The sequence below is a fragment of the Ursus americanus genome, chromosome 12, assembly GCF_024610735.1.
Source record: "Ursus americanus isolate L20-20 chromosome 12, mUrsAme1.1.p, whole genome shotgun sequence".
In the NCBI taxonomy this organism is placed as follows: domain Eukaryota; kingdom Metazoa; phylum Chordata; class Mammalia; order Carnivora; family Ursidae; genus Ursus; species Ursus americanus.
Window position 1 is genome coordinate 55,510,488 of NC_142138.1, and position 21,365 is coordinate 55,531,852.

The following is a 21,365-nucleotide window of genomic DNA, read 5'->3' on the forward strand; positions in this document are numbered from 1 at the left end:
CATCAACAGCAGAGCCTCCACTTTCTTGCCGGATTTTTGCCCTTCCATGTATCTATTGGCATATGTTGAAGACCCTCATCGTCTTGAGTAGCCTGGGTGCTAAAAAGGAGAGTAGTTTTCCATTTAGCATCCAGGCTTTACCTCAAGTTAAAATAGTTCCCCCCTCAAATATATGAACCCCTGGTTCAGTTTCAATAGACAAAGTCTGCCAAAATATCTTAATTAACGTTGTAAAGATACTGAGGCTTAAGAAAGTAATTTGGTCAAGATCACTTGATGGCAAATGTTCTGATCAAGTCATGAATCCATGTCTATATCACTCCAAAGCCTATTCTCTCAACCACTTCTTCAAGTGTGGGTTTTTTTTTTTTTTTTCATATTTTATGTCAAATCCTAAAACCCTGTGGTTATTCTGGAGCTTCCCATCTGTTGCACCAGTGGTTTTCTGTACCCCTAGATAGGGTAGATACCAAATAGAAAAGGAAACTATTGCTCAGCTTTAACTATTAAATGTGATCTTTTATTTTATTTTATCCCTAGATGCTGTATTCTTAAAAGCCAAGTATAATTGAGTAGGAAAATGGTTTTCTTTATTCTTTTGGGTCCTATTAAAATAGCAAGAGCTGGCCCTGATTCTTGAGTTGGGGATGGAGAGAACCTGCCATCTGGACCAGCTTAACCTGTGATCTATTTATTCCCACATTCAACAGACTTTATTGAGTGTCAACTATGCAGGGAACAAGATAGACTCATGGAACTTCATGGAACTCGCAACCCAGCAGATGGTTCAGATATTGACTAAGTAATAATGAGTGTGATGGGCAGAAATGCAGGGTACTGTCAGGGACATTTAACAGAGAGTGAACTTGGTCTGGAGCCCAGAGAAAGCTACTCACCAGAAGTGACAAGATATTTATGCTGCAACCTGAAGTGTGACTATGAGTTAGCTGGAGGAGAACAGATTCAGGCAGCTGGAAAAACATAATCAAAGGCTGTGATGGTTCGTTTTGTATGTCACCTTGGCTAGATGACAGTTCTCAGGTATTCAATTAACTACTAATCTAGGCGTTGCTGTGAAGGTATTTTGTATAGGTGGTTATATCCACCATCAGTTGATTTTAGGTAAAGGAGATTTTCAGAGTATGGGTAAGCCTCATACAATCAGTTGAAAGGCCTTAAGATCAAGACTGAGGTTTCCTTGAGGAAGAAGAAATTTTATTTGTGGCCTGAAGCTTCACCTCCTGCTTTAGACTTTCCAGCCTGCTTGAATCTACAAATTTCCAACATGCTAACCCCACAACCGTGTAAACCAATGGCTTGACATATGTCTTACATACATTCACACACACACACACACACACACACACACACAGAGTACAATTCTTCTTTTTCCTCAAAAGTGTGCGTGTGTGTGGTGTGTATACTTTTCTTCATGTATATACACTGAGTGAGAGAGAGAGAGAGAGAAAATCGTGACTAATTTAGATGTTGGTACCAGGAAAGGAAGAGGAAGTGGGGTGTTGCTGTGATGAATACCTTAAATATGGAAGTAGCTTTGGAATTTTGGGGAACAGGTAGAGACTGGAAGAATTCTAAGGCACATGATAGAAAAAGCCTAGATTGCCTTGACAAGACTATTCGTGAAAGTACAGATGTTAAAAATGAAGTCTCAAAAGGAAATGAGCCACGTGTTATTGCAAACTGGTAGGAAAGGGGATACTTGTTATAAAGTGGCAGAGAACTTGACTGAATTGTATTCTACAACTGGGTTGAGGGCAGAATTTGTAAGTGATAAATTTGGATATTTAGCGAGGATATTTCCAAGTATAGTGTGGAAGATATGGCCTTTCCCCTTGATGATTTTATTAAAATGCAAGTGGAAAGAAGTCCATTGAGGAAGGAACTATTAAGCAAAAAGGATCCAACACTTAATGATTTGGGAGGTTATCAACCTATCTGGATCACAAAGAATGATATAATCAAGAAAATTATTGTTGAGAAAGCATGCTCTGGACAGGGACTAAGAACATGCCGGAGCAACATTTTGTTAAAGAGATTAAGTATGTGATTTATGGATCCAATCAACCATCTCAGCAGAAGCCAGGTATAGTGATGGAGGCACCCCGGAAGGATCTGTGGATAACCATTTCGTCTAATGCCTGGATCACCTTGACCTACAGGGGAGGCCCCAAAGGATTTTGAGAATGTTATATCAGCAGAGACATTTCCATCTTGGACAGAAAGGGACAGAAGCTGGATGAAATGAAAGAAGGTTGTACTCCCAAAATTCTACAGGAAACAGGTTGATAGAGTTATCCAGCTGCAAACATCTGCTACAATTCAAGATCAAGGAAGAATGACAGAAGGTGAGGAAGCTACTGCTGAGGGCACAGAGGGTAAGGGAGTCACCCCTCAGGTGCGTGAGCACACACGTATCCCTCAAAAACACCAGCTAGCATTCCTCTCTTTGGGGATCACCATGGCCACAGTCTACAAACAATGGTCTCTGCCTGTAATTTGTGCTGCTTGGGTTATTTATTTTTATACAATTACTAATTCCTCTTGTTCCAGTTTGTTTCAACATACCCTAGGGAAGCACACTCTATTTATATTACAGATAGTGGGGGGTTACCAAAGTGACATAATCTGCCTTGACTCCAGTTTTCATTTTTTCAGTTCCTAAAGAAAGACTTCCCAATGATTTTCTATAATTTGATCGGCCAAATACTGAATTCTCATTGTGTTTTTTAAGATTATAGAGAATCATTGGAGAGAAGGCTGTGTGTCTTGATTCCCAAGGCTTTCTATCGCTTAATGTGAAATATCTGAGTCCAGGCTCTTTTAGCTCCCCTACATGTTCCATTCGCAAACCCATCTCTGTTCCTTTAGACACCTGCTTACCCCAGTCGATGCTCTCTATACCTTCCCCCAGCCCTCTCTGCCCACCCAATTCCTACTCATATTTCATGGTCACCTCGTTTTCCAAATCTTTCCAGATGGCTCGAGCCGACCTAGCTCTTCTCTTTTCCCCTGCACTTAGAGTCAATACCAAAACTTTATTTTGTAATTTTTGGTTTATAACTGTTTACAAGTTTTGGTTTGTAATTTTTATCTGATTGTTTAAGGTCTTTGACACTCATCTCTTTACGAATGATACCACAAGTTACTTGAGGACTTTGATCGTATCTTATATTTTTGCAAACATTGAAACGCAGGGAATAAAGCAAACAAGTGTTGTAAAAGCTATCAGTATCATGATGGAGAGCGGTAGGGCAACTGGAAGCATTTCTGAATCAGCAGGGAGTCTTCTTCAAACCTCACTCGCCTATCTCTGTGAACCCCGAAGGGCAGTTCTCTTCAGGCATCGTGATCCTCCAGGACGGTGTTTACGTACAACCCCCCAAGACCTCTCCTGCAAGGATTCTGTAGGAAGGCCTTGACGCCTGTATTTTTACCAACCCGGTCAGGTGGTTCTGAAAGTTGGAGGACAATCTCGTAAGAAATACTGCTGTAGGGGTCAGTAATGAAACTAGATGTCCTGAGATGCAACACTTGTCAGGAAGAAGAGAAAAACAGGCAATAGCCAGGCCCCGGGAGAATCTCCCACTCCCTGTGAGTTGTGGGCTGAAACCTTGCACTCAGACTCTCTAACACTATCTAATTCCTCACTCAGCAAACCAGTCTTAAACTTACAATGTTCTAGTAAGTCTTCTATACACACACTGACTTTTAAAAAAATAATAAAAATGTATGAGTTAGAATGCCTTTACTCTCCCTGTGTTACAGGTAAAAAAAAAACAACTCTGGAGTAGAGGGTTATGCAACTCGCCCAAGGCCATAGACTAAGTATGTAGCAGGGCTGAAAACCAAACCCAGGCCATCTGACTCTGGAATCTGTACTTTTAACCACTATAACCACTATAAAACCATCACTGTGTTTTGCCTCATAGGTTCCACATTTCGGATTTATTGCATGTTTTTCCTACCTGCTAATGTCAATAAAATTTAAAAAAAATAAGTACTCAATATCTGTTATGTGTAAGATACCATGATGGGTCCTAGGAATGCAACCTAGGATAAGACTCCATCCATCCTTGCCTTTGAGAAGCCTACATTATAATGGAGAATGCAGGCAAATAAAATAACATATAAGCAAATGTACTGATAAGCGTTATAATAGCGGCAAGAACAGGATACTATAGGAGTACAAAGGAAGGGAACCTATTTTAATCTTGGGAGCTGGAAAGATGGCCCAGAGGAAAGGTCATGTGAGGGGAGATTCGAAAGAGCTCCCGTAAGCAAGCTAAGGTAATGTGTTCACAGCACTGGCAGCATTTAACAGAGGGTGGCCATTGGAGAATATTACAGTCAAAAGTAAGGCACATACAAAAAACACTGGGACATTCCAGATAATGTAAGTAGCTCACTTGTAAAGTAGATACAAGAAGGTAAATGGTAACAGATGAATGAAAGAGGAAAACTTTCGCAAATCTTTTCTTGATTTCTCTATTTTAACTACTGACCTTAAGAGGTCTACTCAAACTCTTGATAAGTCTCAACGCTCAGTGATTCAGTTTGAAGTTTACTTGACCCATGAAATAGGACTAATTGAATACTAATAGCTCAGCAGGGTTCACCTTAGACCCTTGCCCTGAATTTAACATGTGCCAATTGATCAATTAGCCTAATAAATGAATAGCTCATTTCTAAGCACACCTAGTGAACATAATCTTCTCCAAACAACAAAAACATCAAAGGGGAATCAGAACTCTATGTGTAAATATACCCAATGAAAGAAAGCTTAATCTAATACTTGAAAACTTGAATAATTTTTGTCAGTTGTTTAAACACTTCTAATTTATAGTTAGGGACCTTCATTTTCAATCTTCATTAACAAGCACAGGGCAATAAAGATGGATCACTATATTAATAAAACAGAATTATTATGTGTTATTTATACAGGGCAGCAATAAAATCAGACCGAGAAGATTAAGCACTCTGGCATGCTGTAATTTATGTCAAAGTAATGTCCTACTTTGAAATCAGATTCTGGCTTAAACAATGAAGTAGAACATATATTCAAAACAGCAAAGGGTGATGGGAAAATGAAAAACCAGCTTTATGTAGAATACTGAAAATCTTGTGACCGATTTCAAAGAGAGATCACTTGAGGAATATAATCTGAGACAAAGGAAGGTTAATGATGGCTCATTCTCTCCTTAATTCTCCATATTTAGTCAATGTCATTTCAAAAACTGCTTTCATAAGAGCAAGTAGGGTAAAGTGTTTCCAATGTCCTCTGAGTACTCTAATGCTCAATATGACCCTGACACTCTGAGTCACTACCTAGAGAAACACAAAGAAAACATTTCAGTATATTTAGAGATGTTTAGTTCATAAAGGAAGTATCTTCCACAATCAAAAAATGGCTTCAAAAGGAAAGCTAGTGCTAGGAACATCCTGAGCCTTACTCCTGCTGCACGTATCCCTGTTAAAACTATAAAATAGCTCTTTGAAATAATTTTGAGAATAAATGAACAATATGGCTTCTTGTAATGTTTCTGAGACCTGATTTTGAAAAATGCTTTAAGGCTGTAATTTTTAATCTGGGGCCCCACCAAGTTGTGTGTGGCAATATATTAGGGGGAAATGATAGCCAGAGATATAAATCTGTGGCATCATCCTGGAGAACCAATTTCACTAAAGAATTTTGGAGAAAAATTTTGATTTTTTTTTTTTTTACACTTAAGAGGTTTTGTCACACCCACATACTACCAAAATTACTTTTTGGGTGTGAGCCTAGAAAGTAGAAGTTTTCATGGGCTGCAAGTGACGGTCGAGTTTTATACTTCTTGTGTTATGAGGAAGCCCAAGATACTAGTATTGCAGTTGAATTAAAGAGAATGGGTCTTCAATGGAAGACACATAGATTATGGTCTTGCCCTAGTCTTCAGGATTTGTATTTTTTTGTTTTTTGTTTTCAGAGCTGGGATTTGCCATATTTTCCAGTGTCATTTTATTTAAATTACACGCCCAAATCATTGACTTACCAAAATTATCTTAATATTCTGTCACTAATTTGTTCATATATATATATTTTTTTTTCTAAAATAAATGACCACCATTTTCCCATGTTGTAGAAGAATGAAAAATTCTGGAGTCTGACAATACGCGTGATCTTAGTCTCATGTTGCTTTTGCATTTTAAGAAGTTCAAAGATCAAAAAAAATTTTTTTTTGCAATGAACAAGACTTGAGGTTCAAAAGAGAAAGTTTGAAGAAAACTTCTCTGAATCTCAAGTTTTCTTATCTTTAAAATGGGGATAGTAACTACCCTGAAATTTCACACAAATATAATGTATATGCATGAAGGTACTTTTAAATCTCTAGATCACTCTGTGCATGTCAAGGGATCTTATTTCTATTGTATGATCACTTAATTGCCTCATATAACCCCCACATACATAAAAGTACAAAATAAACTGTACAAATACAAATGTAAAATACAAACAATAAAACAGTTTATGAACATGTAATTAACATTTCCTAAAAACCTGAATGCACAGGGCATGAAGAACTTGACCATCATTAATAGTGACCAGGACAATGTCTGACACAGCAAATATTTTTTTAAAAATGGAAAATATGTTGAATATTGTGACTGTCCTGTTCCAGTCAGAAAATATAAGCCACCAGCTATTTTAACCGTGTTGTCTGAAGAATTCAAAGTGTAGAAAGCAAACATTACTGTATCGGAGACGTAGCAACTGCAAAAATAGCTAGCTTCCAAAGGGCAGAGGTTAGTGACTTTGGAGCTGGAGAAGAGCTCACACAGCTGACACTCAGACCTCGAAGGATGAAGAGATGTTTGGCTGAAGCATCTCCAAGCTTAGTATAGGGGAGGGAGAGCCCTGGGTCCAGACCTCCGAGGAGCTGGAGGAAATCTCTTCTTCCTCCAGCTCTCCAGTCTCCCTCTGGAATCCCATATTAGCTCAGCCCAACAGAGAGCGAGCTCTGAGCTGGCGCAGCAGAAATCTGGTGGCAGAAGTCCAGCACGCGCGTCACAGCACAGAGCGTGGAAGGGCAGCTTTGGTGCTGGCGCAGTAGCATTGCACCTGGCTCAGACATAGGAATGGAAAACTGGATGAAAGAATAAAGGGACAGAGGAAAAAAAGGAATGAAGGAATGACTCATTCGTTTATTCCGTGACTGATGAGGCAAAAATCTAAGCTCCCTATAGTGCCTTCTCAAACCTGTATTCCCAAGGACTAGATATAAGCGGAAATTTATGAATCATATCACATTCAAATGCACTAGGGAAGTTTGCTATTTAGAGACATTTCATGGCAAATTGTTTTGCAAGACAAATAATCACTCACTAATTTAACTGATGCATAAATCACAATTTTCATACATTTGGTTTGCTTAGCAAATTGGATCTCTATTGAAAAATATGAGACTCACATTATAAAATCTCTAATACCTACTTGGCCCCCAGGGGACATCGTCAACATATAATATGCCAGACTGAGGTGGCACAATGTTAGACCTTGGAAAGATGATAAACTCCTGTTTCCTCACTCCCAGCTGGCCCAACTTTGAAGGTGTCAAAGAAGAGATTGAAGAAATAGGTAAGATTGATAAGAAAAAATTTACAATGGTGAGAAATATTAAGAGAGAAAAGGGGTGTGTGTGTGTGTGTGTGCGCGTGTGTGTTAGATGGAGTTGTGCTGCAGTCTTCTGGAACAGGTCTGATACCTCAGAAGAAGAATGGATTGTGGGACAGCATTTAAGGTGACCTGTTTTGCCTCACTGCATACTGTCCTGGGTCGATCATTGTTTTCTCTTCTCTGATTCCCAATAAGAGCCAAAAAATTGTGACACTAACCAAATACCACCATAGTTATGGTATAACAAGCACAGCTGGAATCGAGAGCGACTGATAAGTAATCAAAGCAAAGTAGCAAATCCTGAGCATTCCCTGTGCTATCTTCCACTCTCTCCAAAAATGAAGGCTGAAGAATTATACATCAAGAAAATTGTTTAAGAATATAATGCCTGGGGAAAGACAAATGGAAAATATGAATGCTCAGCTAAGAGCTTGCTACCTTATGTTGCATCCACGTCTGACCCCCACATTCGAAATCTGCCAGAAGGTGTGTCTGCTAGGACTTGGGTTTTAGCTTTTCAACTTGATTACACATTACCGGGCAATGTAGCTAATATTCCTGGAAGAAAAGAGATAACTAGCTCATTGAGAAAGGTAAAAACTACAATACAAAGATAATTCAACAATCTATTTGAAGCCTAGACATATTACCATAAAAAATATAAGAACACTAAAGACAAAGAGAAAATCTTTAAGTTGAGTAGATTGCTAAAAATGAAAGACAAATCAGGTTGGCAACAAACACCTCAAGAGCAAGACTAGGTGCAAAAGAGACAATGGAGTGATATTTAAAAATATTTAGAGAAAAGAAACTTTGACTCTGAACATTTTATCTAGGTAAATTGACATTGGAATGTATCAGTCTCTATAGCCAGACCTAAGAATACAAAGCTTAAGAAGGTTTGGCACACAGAGACCATCTTTGAAAACAATCTCGGAAAAACATAAACAAATCTAGGGGTTTGCTAAGGGTGTATGGTAATCTAGTAAAATCTACCATTATTTTACAAATCAGTCCAAATCACACCACTGAAGTAAATCCAAACAATGTAAAATTATGAAGGATAGCCACACAGGGGGAGTCATGGAAGATGTGTAGCCTGGAGGAAATGAGATGTGTGAGGGTATAAATAAGTCTTATTTGGACAAATATGGATGATAGAAGAAATTTCAGAATACTTCCATGACCTTCTGACTGAAAAGGACTTTTTCAGATTAAATCCTAAAAACAAACCCACAAAATATATAGCCACCACCAACAAAGATGTATTTGACTACATCAAATAAAGCATTGTGCTTAATAAAAGACATTATAGATCATGTAAACAAGTGAGCTATATACTTGGAGAAGATAACTGCAAAGCCCAAAAGTAAAAATATTAACATTTGGAATATAAGTGGAACTCCAGAAAAATGTCAAGAATTATCAAAATCCAATATAAACATGGAAAAAGAATTGGAACAGGCCAATTTTAATACTTTCCAGAGAGAACAAATTAAAGTACATGTGAGATACAAGTCTGCATCCACTGAACGTGGCAAAAAGAAAAAAGATAATTCTGAGTGTTAGAATAAGGGCAGGTAGAAAGCTTCACACACTGCGGGTAGAAATATTCTGGAAATCAATCTGATAAGACTAATGAAAACCAAGTTAAATATCGTGTATCCTAGAACTCATTATCCTCACTTCCAGGAATACACCCCAGATAATAAAATATATACGTAGTCACGTCATTTGTCTCATTGGCAAGGGTTGCATACTGAATCAGGGTGCCTTCTCTCCACCTCTTCCCTTCCCTTCAAGAATCTGTCCTGGCACTGGTAGATGTGTTTTTGTTATTACAATTAGATGGTAATGACCCGAAGGTCATCTGGAGGGTTAGCACAGTGTCTGAACTGGATCGAACCGGCAGAAAAGGGGAGTCATGGAGGCAAGTTTGGAGTTTGTGGCTTCTGGCATTTGACCTTAGTCTCAGGATCAAGCAGCTCCCATAAGCAGGGCTAGAAAACTGGGTTATTATGGCTTGTTCACAAGTCCCTGGTGGTGAGCTCAGACAGAGAAAAATGAATCCAAAACTTAGATGAGTCTGAACACCAACATTTCAAAGCATGTGAAGAAAAGTAATATTAAAAAGCCAATCACATTGGTAACCAAAGAAAAGGAATATAATAAAATCTGAAAAAGAAGATTCTTCAGTGAATATGCTTAGAATTTCTCATAGACAAGATTGTTCACCAATATTTGCTCCCCTTCCCTGAAGAAGTATTTTAATTCTTCACTCTAGTGAACTCAGATGTGGGTAATTTGCCTTTGGGGGGGGGGGGAAGCATCTCTCTCTCTCTCTCTTTTTAATCCCTCTCTGAGTCTCTTGCTTGAAAATTTCCTATGATATCTATTTATCTACCTATCCTTTTATTACTAAAATTATCCATTTTCTACCTATCATTTACATCTATATAAATATTTGGGTGCAGATCCATTTCCAGTGTTTTCTCCATAATAGTCCTGTTTTTCTTTCAATAGAAACCAAATACAGCTCTGTCTTATACATTATAGCTCTTTAAATATTTATAACAAATACCATGTATCTTTGTCTTTCATTCTATCAATTAAATATCCCAACTTCATAATTTTTCCTTATGAGGCATAGATGTCAAAGTCCTCACTACGATACTGACCTATTTCTCCAAACATTTTACGTGGAAATCTTAAAGCTGAGGAATCCAACTTTACATGGTTGGGAAAAAATATGTAAAACAATTGTAAGCCTGGAACCCCAACAAAACCCACTCTTGATACTCATTTTCCTTCATGATTATTTAAAGAAACATTACAAAAAATACGGTCCCAACAAGAATAGAATAAAGAAGCTGGAATATAATGAGAAAAAAATGTTATTCTTAGTCCAAAATCCGGATGGAAATTCCATCTCTGTGCCTCCCATGAGCAAGTTATTTGACCCCGATGAGTCTTGGTTCACTCAGCTTTCCTATGAGGATTCAAAAGACTTACTTCCATAATAATTTATTGTGTAAGGAGTTATGTAAATAAACTCACTGAGCGCCACTTCAAAATGTTTGGAAATAATGATAAAATGTATTTTAAGAAAGCACTACCAAACTTTGAATCATACATTTTGACAAAATAAATATTTAAGTGCAATTCTGACAAAAGTGTGAATTATATTCTTCCAGTTGGAGAGATTATTTTTGAAAAGACATGTTTCCGCAGCAGTCATTTTAATCTAGCTCATCCGGATTAACCCTTAAGGTGCGCCGCCCCCCCCAAAAAAAATCTGTATTATTTTTCCATGGTTATTCTTTCCAGTTCTCATGTTTCTGTATGATATATTTAATTGAATGGGACTCAGTGATAGAAGAGAGTCAATATTTTGTCAAAGTGGTTGACAGTTTGCAACTGATGGGGAGGGTTCCTCAATAAAAGAGAAATCCGGAGATGGAAGTCAATAAAATAAAAATGTGAGAAGCATGAAAACTTTACTTATATGAGAAAATCACTGATTTTTATTGGAACTGGAAGAAAAATTATTATTCTAGGTCTGAGAGTGTCATGTAGTATCTTGATCCATCATGGTTACCTGAAAGGGATCATTCTTTAAATTTGTACAGACATACACACCATGAATATATGCAGGGATGTATCAAAGTAGGGCATAAATGAGCATGGGCATCCTCGGAATTCTGGGAGGAACACGTTGTTGCTCAAAGGTGACAACCTGTGATTGAATGTGTAAGTAACAGTCAATATCTTGCCTTTAGAAATAGGTCATTACTGGCTCATCCAGGAAAGCAGAGAAGGATTTTAGGTTGTCAAGTCAAAGAACAATCTCAAAGTCCCAGCTTCTTGACTGAGCTGAACTTGATCACTTCCTGAAGGAGAGACACTTGACACACTGAGTGGGACACGCTCAGCCATTAGGGAGCCTCCGCAGACCCATCCTTTACTCCGCATTGGAAAGATTGGCAGCTGCTTGCCCTTTCAGTCAGGAAAGGAAAAAAAAAAAAAAAGTGGCCATAGCAGCCATAACAGCTGTCACTGCCAGGGAAGGGGACGTGGAGAATTCGAAATGGGATAAATAGGGTTGGCACTACAATAAAGATGTAGAGAATTAATAATGTACCAGGCAACTTCCTCACGATCTCCCTAGCCTTCCAGCAAAAGCAACAGAGACTAATTAAATCAAGCCAAGTATTTCAATTGACACATAAAATGACAGGTCTAGCTATGAATTCTTTTCTCTGTTTGATATGATTAATGTTGCATTATACTACAGAAGGCCACTTGGTAAGTGGTTAAACCATGGCACATTGGGCATTTATGAAAGAATTTTTGTCATGTTGCAATGATGCTTTTAAAGCCTGACCATGCAGTATTGAGTTTGGCTTTGATAGCGCCCTGGCGAAGCCTGGCTGTGGGAAAATAGTGAAATATTTTTCTCCAGCATGTAGTTAGCCCTGCTGCTTTCAGCACTGAGGCAAGATGTTAGAACACATTTGCTCAATTTCAGATCAAAGAAAACATCCTGCCTTACATTCCCATATATTTCTCATAAAAGAACATACTTCATATTAAAAACATTTTTTCCACGTGCCCTCTTCATTTCTTACTTCCATTCCAATTTTAAAATAAATTTGCAGTCTTTAGCAATTCATGTGACATCGAACGCTACCTATATTGCCATAAAAACACTGAGAAAAAACCATATGTACCTTAAACTTTTCAAACCCGGTAGGTTTTCCGCTTTTGAGCAATGGGATCATAAGAGGTAATGCAAGCATTAGCAATTGAACGTGTTGTTCTTAACAAAAGAGTTTAGAGAGTAGGGAATGTTTTATTTAAAAAAATCTTAATGAATGTTATAGGAAAAGGAAAAGAGATACCATTATAGAATGCATGTAAATACCGTTGCCACAAAGACACACTTCCAGGAGATTCTATTTCTAAGCAATGCTTCCTCTCGATGACATCATTTCCAATAAAGCCTTTCACTTTAAGTTGAACTATCTCCAAATTCGTATTGGTCGCCATGGGTCCACTTTTTTCCTAAACTCATTTAGGAAAGCTAACGATGGTCATCCTAATTAGTCTACAGGGTAATAACTTTTCACACATAAGAAAACTATTCATAATTTTTAAGCCCAGATAGATGAAAAATTATTTAAATGGAAAGTATGTGGTAAATTCAGTGTGAAAAAAACTTAGAAGGAAGAATTCCGATTAGCCAAGGCTTGCATTCAAATAATTAAGAGCAAACCATTCCACCCCGTGGAGTGGAAAGGTGAGATAAGAGCATGTAGCATTCTTGAATATGTATCTCTCATTATATTATTCATTATTTAACACTTGCTAACATAATACACAAGTATGTGTAATAGTACTTCTGTCTCCCAGACCGTAGCCATTGTTACAGCCTCAAAACAAAAAGCAGCATTTAGACTGGTTTGAAAGCGTGAACTCCAAAACATCCATGTCTATGCACCGTCATGCGGCTCTTGCTAATGGAGGTCAAGGCAGGCCGTCTTCAAAGGTCCAGCAGGACTCATCGGGAATGTGTCTACCTGCTGCACATGTCTAAGCATTCTCCCAGGAAATTTCTGGTTCTTGAGTGCCCCTTCTTATTTTAAATGGAAACAATGTATCTGACCTAGTTTTGAGGACAGAGCTTATATTCAACTAGGTTTAAGCTCCCTATCTCATCATCTGCGTCCTTGATATGAGCTGAGCACACACTCCTCTAGCAGAGCTCATTATCCAAAGGCTTCCTTCCAGGCATTAGCCCACTCAGGTACAGTGGTCATTATTTCCCAAGGATCAGGGTTACCTTTCTGAGTCTTCTTTTTCAAAGCCACATTTGATTATAAGGATAGCACTCCTAACAATTTCCCTCTCACTTGTTTCTTCTTCCTGTGCAAAAGGCCATTGATGGGACAGTCAGTTAAGGCTGAGGAGAACTTTTGTTCTTAACAATTTTAAAATCTAGGTGAAATTGTCAGGAAAGTCCCTGCATAAAGATTGACAAAATAAATTTCTTATGTGTCATTTGTTAAATAGAATTCCAAGATTGCCTGCATAATCAGATTTGTTTTGTTTGAGTGCTTTTTGTGGTCAGAATTTGCAAATCAAGGATAAAATTATGTTTTAAGTGTTCTGATTATACAATATTAGCCATAAGGATAAGGGCCCTGTTGTATTTACAATATCGCCGAAGAATTAAAAGACATTATCAGCTTTTATAGGAATGTGTCTATATATGTCTAGAATGTATATTTATGCAAACAAATATAACAAGTTCTCATTTTAAGGTGATTCATTGTTGTTGTTGTTGTTGTTGTCATTTTGCTCAGATCATGAGCTTTGACCAGTTTCTAAAAGTAGCTAAATTCATGCATTATATCTTCTCATCTTTGTTGGTCATCAGGATGACACCCTTAATTCCCTTCAATTGATTATCATGATTCAAGTTCATCTATTTCCAACTTATAATTATTTCAGGAAGGATTCAGGAAACTGCCTATTTTGCCAGAGAAAAAAATTCAACTTTTGATTACTTTCTTTTATTTTTTTATGCTAGAGAGCATCTGAATCTTCCCTTTAGCTTTGCTTCACTGCTTTCCAGAGCAAACTGCCAAGACCCTCCCATTATCATTCACCTCCCTAAACACTTCCATGTCATTTCTCCTGTGTGCACTTTACCAGAATTACAGAACCAACCAATTTAATCTCTGATGCTTGACAGTATATTTCACAGGTTGGTCTCTCTTTTATGTAATACTTATGTATATGGATTGATCAAATAAAATATTTAGAACAGATTAGTTTTATAAGAGAAACTGATTATACCGACTTACACCATATAGGTCAGGCACATACTTTCATATTTATATCTATGTCTGTCTGTCCGTCTACTTATCTATCTAGACAGAGACAGATACATACATACACAGATACACAGATACACATGCTTTCTTAGCTTGCTGCATGTTAAGTAAATTTGCCCGTGTTGCAGCATTTGCTTACCTGACCATCTTTAAGGTAATTTAATCCATCGTGTGTGTGTGTGTGTGTGTGTGTGTGTGTTTCTGTTTTTGTAGCGTAATTCCTTTTGGTTTATAGCTCAATAAATAAAACATCCCATCATTTAAACCAACTCTTAAAATTTGCATTACCAAGATAAGGATGTGGTGAGGATGTTGCTACACAGTCAATCACAGTGTTAGTGGGAGCTAAATAATAAATACTATTGCACTCATATCCTCTCTTTCCTAATATTTTACCCTTCCTTATTTGGCAGTTACTGGCAGGCAGTAGGCGATTAATATATATTTGAAAAAGAACTGATTAAATTGAATACTCTCAATTGTTTAAAACATCACCTTACATTTTCTCATCAGTGTTCAACTTCAAACCTTTCATCATTTACTAGTCCACCTGTTATATTCTTGTTTAAGTCATTTTTTTCCATTACAATTAGTGTAACACTGGTTCTGTTTTATTTTGGTTTTATTTTGTTTTTTGTATTACAAAATTTTAAGGCATTGTTAACCCCACTAAGAGCCGATTAAGTAATTGAAACTGTACTATTGTTAGGAGACTTCTACCTATCTTGTCAAATTTTGTCCAAATACATTAGCATGTTTTTCTTTGAATATTTAAATTAGAAAACACCATAAATCACTTACTCCTTGCTACATGCGTCAAACTTTCTACAATCCATAGCCATCATAACTAGTATCAAAATGAATCAGAGCAGTGTGGGGCGTGGTTTTTCTGCCATTTCTAGGGCACTGTTCTGCATTCCACTTTGCTATCGTCCCCACATCTTCTTCCATCCCAGAGAAAGTCACGTCTCCTCCTGCTTGGGGTAGCTACTGCCTCCCCAGCTCCACGGAAGTACAACAAACACATCGCTCCTTTCTAAGGGACTTGGGATTCAGGGCATGTTCTCTTTCTTCCTTTTACAACCTCTCCCCTTCTGGTTCTTTCCCATCCAGTTGTCACTTTTCAATACGTATATTACTTAAACTTGTTTTAGTAAATTTCTCTTAATAGCATCTGACACTATTAACCAAATCCCCATACTTAAGATATTTTCTTCCCTCGGTTTTCCCTGACCCTTCACTCTCCTTATCCTCCTTCTACTTTAGAGGTTACTTACCAGTTTCCTTTGTTGTTATACATTCTTAAAGGTGAAGGTTGCCCTAGATTCTATTTGGGGAACTCTTCTCTTCTGATTCCACATTCCCATCCATGTGTTCTCTTTCAAGCACCTTGCTTCCAGTTCCGGCTCAACATTGTTGCTTCTCCATTCTCAACGCCCAGGTCCTCCCTCTCTCTTGAGCATCAAACACATTTATCCAATTGCTTACCAGACCTCTGACTCGAATGTCCCACAGGCCTTAAAACTCATGTCTATATTACTTCTCTGTCTCTGTGGCTCTCGTAACAAATTATCACAAATGCAGTAGCCTAAAGGGACATAAATTTATTCTTTTACAGCTCTGGAAGTCAGAAGTCCTAAAATCAACATGTCAGCAAGGCTGTGTTCTTTCTGGGATCTGTAGGAGAGAATTTATTGCCTCGCCTTTCCCAGCCTCCAGCTTTTTCTCGCATCAGTCATTGTATCTCCTTCTCAGACTCTGACTTGCCTGACTCCTTCTCCTCATGATTACATGGGGCCCATCTGTATGATGCAGGTAATCTCTTTATATCTCAAGGTCCTTAATTTAACTGCATATGCAAAGTTCTTCTTGGCAATCAGGATGTGGACCTCTTTGGGGCCCCAGTGTTTTATCTACCACAATCTACAACATTGAACCACTTTTCCCCCCTAAACTTCTTCTTCCTTCACTTTCGGTTCTCCATGAATGACACTGCCATATATTGAGTTGTTCAACTCAGAAACCTGTTGGGGTCATCCTTGATTCTTTTCTTTAATTTACTTGCTTGCTCTGCAGATTCAATCACCAGGTTCTATTGATTGTATATTCTGAATATTTTTTAAAGCAATTCAACTTTCTCCATCTTCACTGTTGCTTCCAAAAATCAGGCCACCATCGCTTCTTGGCCTTTTAACAGCTCTCTCTGCGGGTTGCCTCTCATTACCTGTTCTATGTTCCTAAACATGACTCTGATCCTGTCAGTTCACTGCTGAAAATCCATGAATGATTCTCCATGTCCCTCAAAAGAAAAATCAAACTTAGCTTATATTATAAATTTAGTGTTTCCCTCTTAAACCTTGTCTCTCGTCACATCCCTATTTCCCACTTCCTTACTGAACTCAAAAGTTATATGAGCTCTTTCAACTCCATGTGACTCATGATAAAAGTCATTTATTTTGTCTGGAATGCTTCCTCTCTCAGTCCTTGAATCATACCGATGCCTCCTACCTAATCTATATGCCCCAGTGTTCATACCATTTACCCTTGGAAGCCTTTCTCTCTGTGTTCAAGCTAGTTGCCACCTTGCCCTTGTTCCCAAAGCTCTCGAACTTTACCAATTTAGCATTATAAGATAATTGCAGGTTCCTCCTCTGTCCCTCCCTTCACATCTTGTGCTCTGGGAAGGCAGGACCTATGTCTTCCAAGGTTTTAGTTTATTCCTGTGGCTAGCATGGTCTTGTACAAGGGCTCACTGTGTCTTGTTGAAGAAATGGATTTGCAATAAACTGCACAATTTCTACGAGAGTCACTAACGATAACTGAAGAATTTGATACTGATCGACATTCTCTGAACCATTTAGAGCCATTTCCATGAAACATTAAACATCTAAAATTCTTATTATATGCAGAGAAAATCCAATTCAATTGATGTCTGTGAAAGTCATACTAGGCACATGACACTGTGTAAGCTACTATCGAATGTATAAAATTCACTTAAATTCCCTGAAGTACTAATAAGAAATATATGCAAAATATAAAAACGATAATGAAATATACAGTAAGATACATGCTATAAAAAATCCACATGGGTGCACAACCACACAAAAAGGAAATGATTATTGTAACATGTTAGCGCACTTAGTCAATAGTCCAGACCATAAAGACCATTGCCCTGGAGGTGGAGCTCAGTATCCCCAACAAGAAGATAAACGACAAGATCCAGCATAGAGAAAACACCCCCACGAGGAGCAGAGGTTCATCCGTCCAGGAGCACAGAGAGAAGATGGCCACATCTTTTCTGACTGCAGCATCCAGAGTCGACTCTGCACCTGGTCCTACATCTGAGGAAGTGGCTGTTAATTCTTCAACCCTGTATTCACAGTGTCCAGTGACAGCATGACTTTGCACTATTGCCATTCACCCAACTTCAGCTTAGAAATTACCAGTTCAGTACTAGCTGAACCTGTTCAAATGTTAATAAAGGTTTTGTTGCATGGTAACAAGCAAAGCACCCTGAGGAAATAAGGGGTCAGTTTATTAGTCATCGTTTTGTTTTTTGTTTTTTTAAGCATAGCATCTCACTGGGACTTGGTGTGTGTGTGTGTGTGTGTGTGTGTGTGTGTGTGTACACACACACATATATATATAACAGTTTTAAAATTACGGCCCCGTAGGGGTGCCTGGGTGGCTCAGTTGATTAAGCGTCTGCCTTCAGCTCAGTTCATGATTCCAGGGTCCTGGGATTGAGCCCCTGCATCAGGCTCCCTGCTCTGCGGGGACCCTGTTTCTCCCTCTCCTGCTCCCCCTGCTTGTGTGCTTACGCTCTCTCTCTTTCTCTCTGTCAAATAAATAAATAAATAAATATTTAAAAGATAAAATATGGCCCCATAAATCTTTGATTCCTCTTCATCAAGAAATGGGGCCATTGTCCCCACATCTTAGATTTAGACAGCCTTATGTCTGCTTAACCAATAGAATACAGCAAAGGTGATGCTACTACTGCTACTTCTGAAGCTAAGTAATAAAAAACAACAAGCTTCCTCCTAGTTCTCTTGGAATATTCAGCTTCTTGACTCTAATTCTTGGGATGTTCTTTCTCAGAACCCACCTGCCATCATGTAAAAAAAGCTAAGATACATGGAGAGTGGCCCAGCTGAGCCAGACATTTGAGTAAGAAAGTCTCCAGATTGTTCGGATATTTGAGTCTTCTCATATGAGGTTCTAATGATAGTGGTAAGAAACAAGTAATCCTCTGTGCCCTGTCCAAATTCCTGGCCCATAAAACCCATGTTTTTTGGGGTTTTGGGTAGCCATTGTTTTATGGCACTGACTTTGAGGTGGTTCGTTATGCAAGAATAGACACCAGAATGAAGGTAGCTGCTCAGAAAGTACTTAAAGAAGGAGGCTGGAAAGAAGAATGGATGGAAAGAAGATAGAAGGGAAGGGAAGGGAAGGGAAGGGAAGGGAAGGGAAGGGAAGGGAAGGGAAGGGAAGGGAAGGGAAAGAAGGAAGGAAAGAAAAAGAAGCAAGAAAGACAGAGACAGAAATACAGAGACAGGGAGACAGAGACAGACACAGGGAAAGAGAAACGAAGAGAAAGAAGTTAGAAAAGCAGGGCATGAGGAAGAAGAAGGGAAATCTGTCATTCAGAGAGAAGAAGAAAAGTTTTCTGAAAGGTAGGATTTAAGCTGGAACTTGGGATGATGGGTAAGACTTAGTATTGTAAGAGAAAAAGCATACCAAGAAGGTCAGTTGGGTGTCAGTCGAAAAAGCAAAAGCCACTTGCTGTGCATCAGGTATGAAATATTTAATATAGGAACCAGAAGCTTAGGCAACCAAAGGAAAACCTGGGACCAAAGGTCAAGAAAGCCACCAGCATTAGATGGAGGTGGGGAATTCTCACAAGCATGGGGAGGGGGGGAATCCCACTCATTGAATCTCAATGTCTGGCTACACCTGTGCTTGGAGAATAATGACTTCTCCTTCTCTTATGCCTTCCAACTCTTATATTAGTGTTTTTCCTTGGCAAACTATCCCGATCCATTCAGAGAAAGGAATTCTGGGGGAAACATTTCCTGGCTTCACCTCCGTGTTACAGAGGAGATGATGTTGAGTTGACAATGGGCAATCAGCACACTGGGCCAGTAAGTGCTGGTGAGTCAAACATCAGTGTGGAGAGACACAGGTCATACTTAAAACATAGCAAACTTCTACCTTCGCTGGATTTTTTGGTGAAAGATAAGAATCAGAAAATTTGCTGGGACCAGGTATGTACTTGTTTTCTACAGGTACTAGGAAGAGGGAAACAAACAGTAGAGGAGAGAATAGCTGGAAGAGAAATTGCAGAATAATAAAGAATAAATATGATTTGGTGATTACACATGTTGGAGCTGAAACTGGGATTCAAACCAAGGATGCTAAGCTACAGAGGCTTTACTTTTCCCCCTAAGGCAGTGGTCTCTAAATTTCTGTTTTTTCATCTACCATCCTGAAGATTTGTGTTAAAATCCATGTACCACCCATAATATTACTTAAATTTTTATTTAAATATCATTATTTTAAATTAATAATTCTGTTACGAGGAAGATTGACATCGTGTTCCAAAATGGAAGGTGAGTATCAACCAGTAAAATGGAAGGTGTCAATGTGAATCCTGACTCTGATGGCCTGAAGATTCCTGATACTTGATGCAAATAGAAACTGTCTTCTTTCTTAAGATGGGGAAATAAATGGCAACAAACTGTGACCATTATGCAAGTTACACCAAGATTCATGCCTCCTTTTCCAAAGACAAATCATACATATATTGTAGCAAGGAAAGGAAACATATACTGTTTGGGGGTAGAAATCCTGCAAGAAACTTTCCTAATCATAAATTATACTTTCTTGGTTTTTAATATTTATAATAGCGAATAGAAGGTAACTTGCTTCCAGTGAAAACACTGGCTAAGACCATGACTCTGCCAAAATGAAACTAGAGAGGTGTGTTGGGAGTCACCCAAGCATGTGGCTTCTGCCTCCAGAGGGTTAAGAAAGGCTCTTAGGTTACCATTGCCTGATCATGCCCATTTAGCAGGGCTGTGGATTGAGTACCTACCCCAACCTAGTTCAGAGGCCCTGCCAAAGATTGAAGTCATCCCACCTTCAATCAGAGAACTAAAGCAGTGCAGTCGTGTAGCCATATTGTCTGGGAAAGAGAAAGTAAGGGGGTTAAATACAAAGAAAAAACTTTAACTGGTGTGTGTCTCTTCCCTATGCCCATCTCCCTGAAACTAAAAGAATAAAAGGAGGGCTGAGCTCAGAAAGGGAAGAGAAATCTGGGTTTGGGGAGTCCTAAAATAATTATGAAAACAAAATGATCTTGCTGAATTTGGGCTAGCTATTTTTACCTGTGAAGGTTTTGCCACTGAGATCTTTTCAGCCTTTCTCTTAAAAAAAAAAAAAATGGTGATTATCAAGTGTCACACAAGCTTAAGGTCATACCAACATCAAATATGCTGGTTCTCCTTGATGTAATCAAGTGTCTGAAAGAAAATTGTAAAGAAATACTCAGTGAGACGTTTCTGCTTAACGTTGTAGGAGGAACGTGATCAGTTTTCTTGTTGTTGATCTTGGTGTTATTGTTTTGAGGGAGAGGTAGGAGATAATTCCAGAAACAGTAAGAACAATTCCTGGTGTCAGGGAATTCATTTTAGAAAAAAGCTATTACAGAAATACAAGCAGGCAGGAGATAAAAGTCTAACTTATTAGTAATTGAAACCTAGGCTGGATCATCTGAAAAACGATTTTAGGAAGTG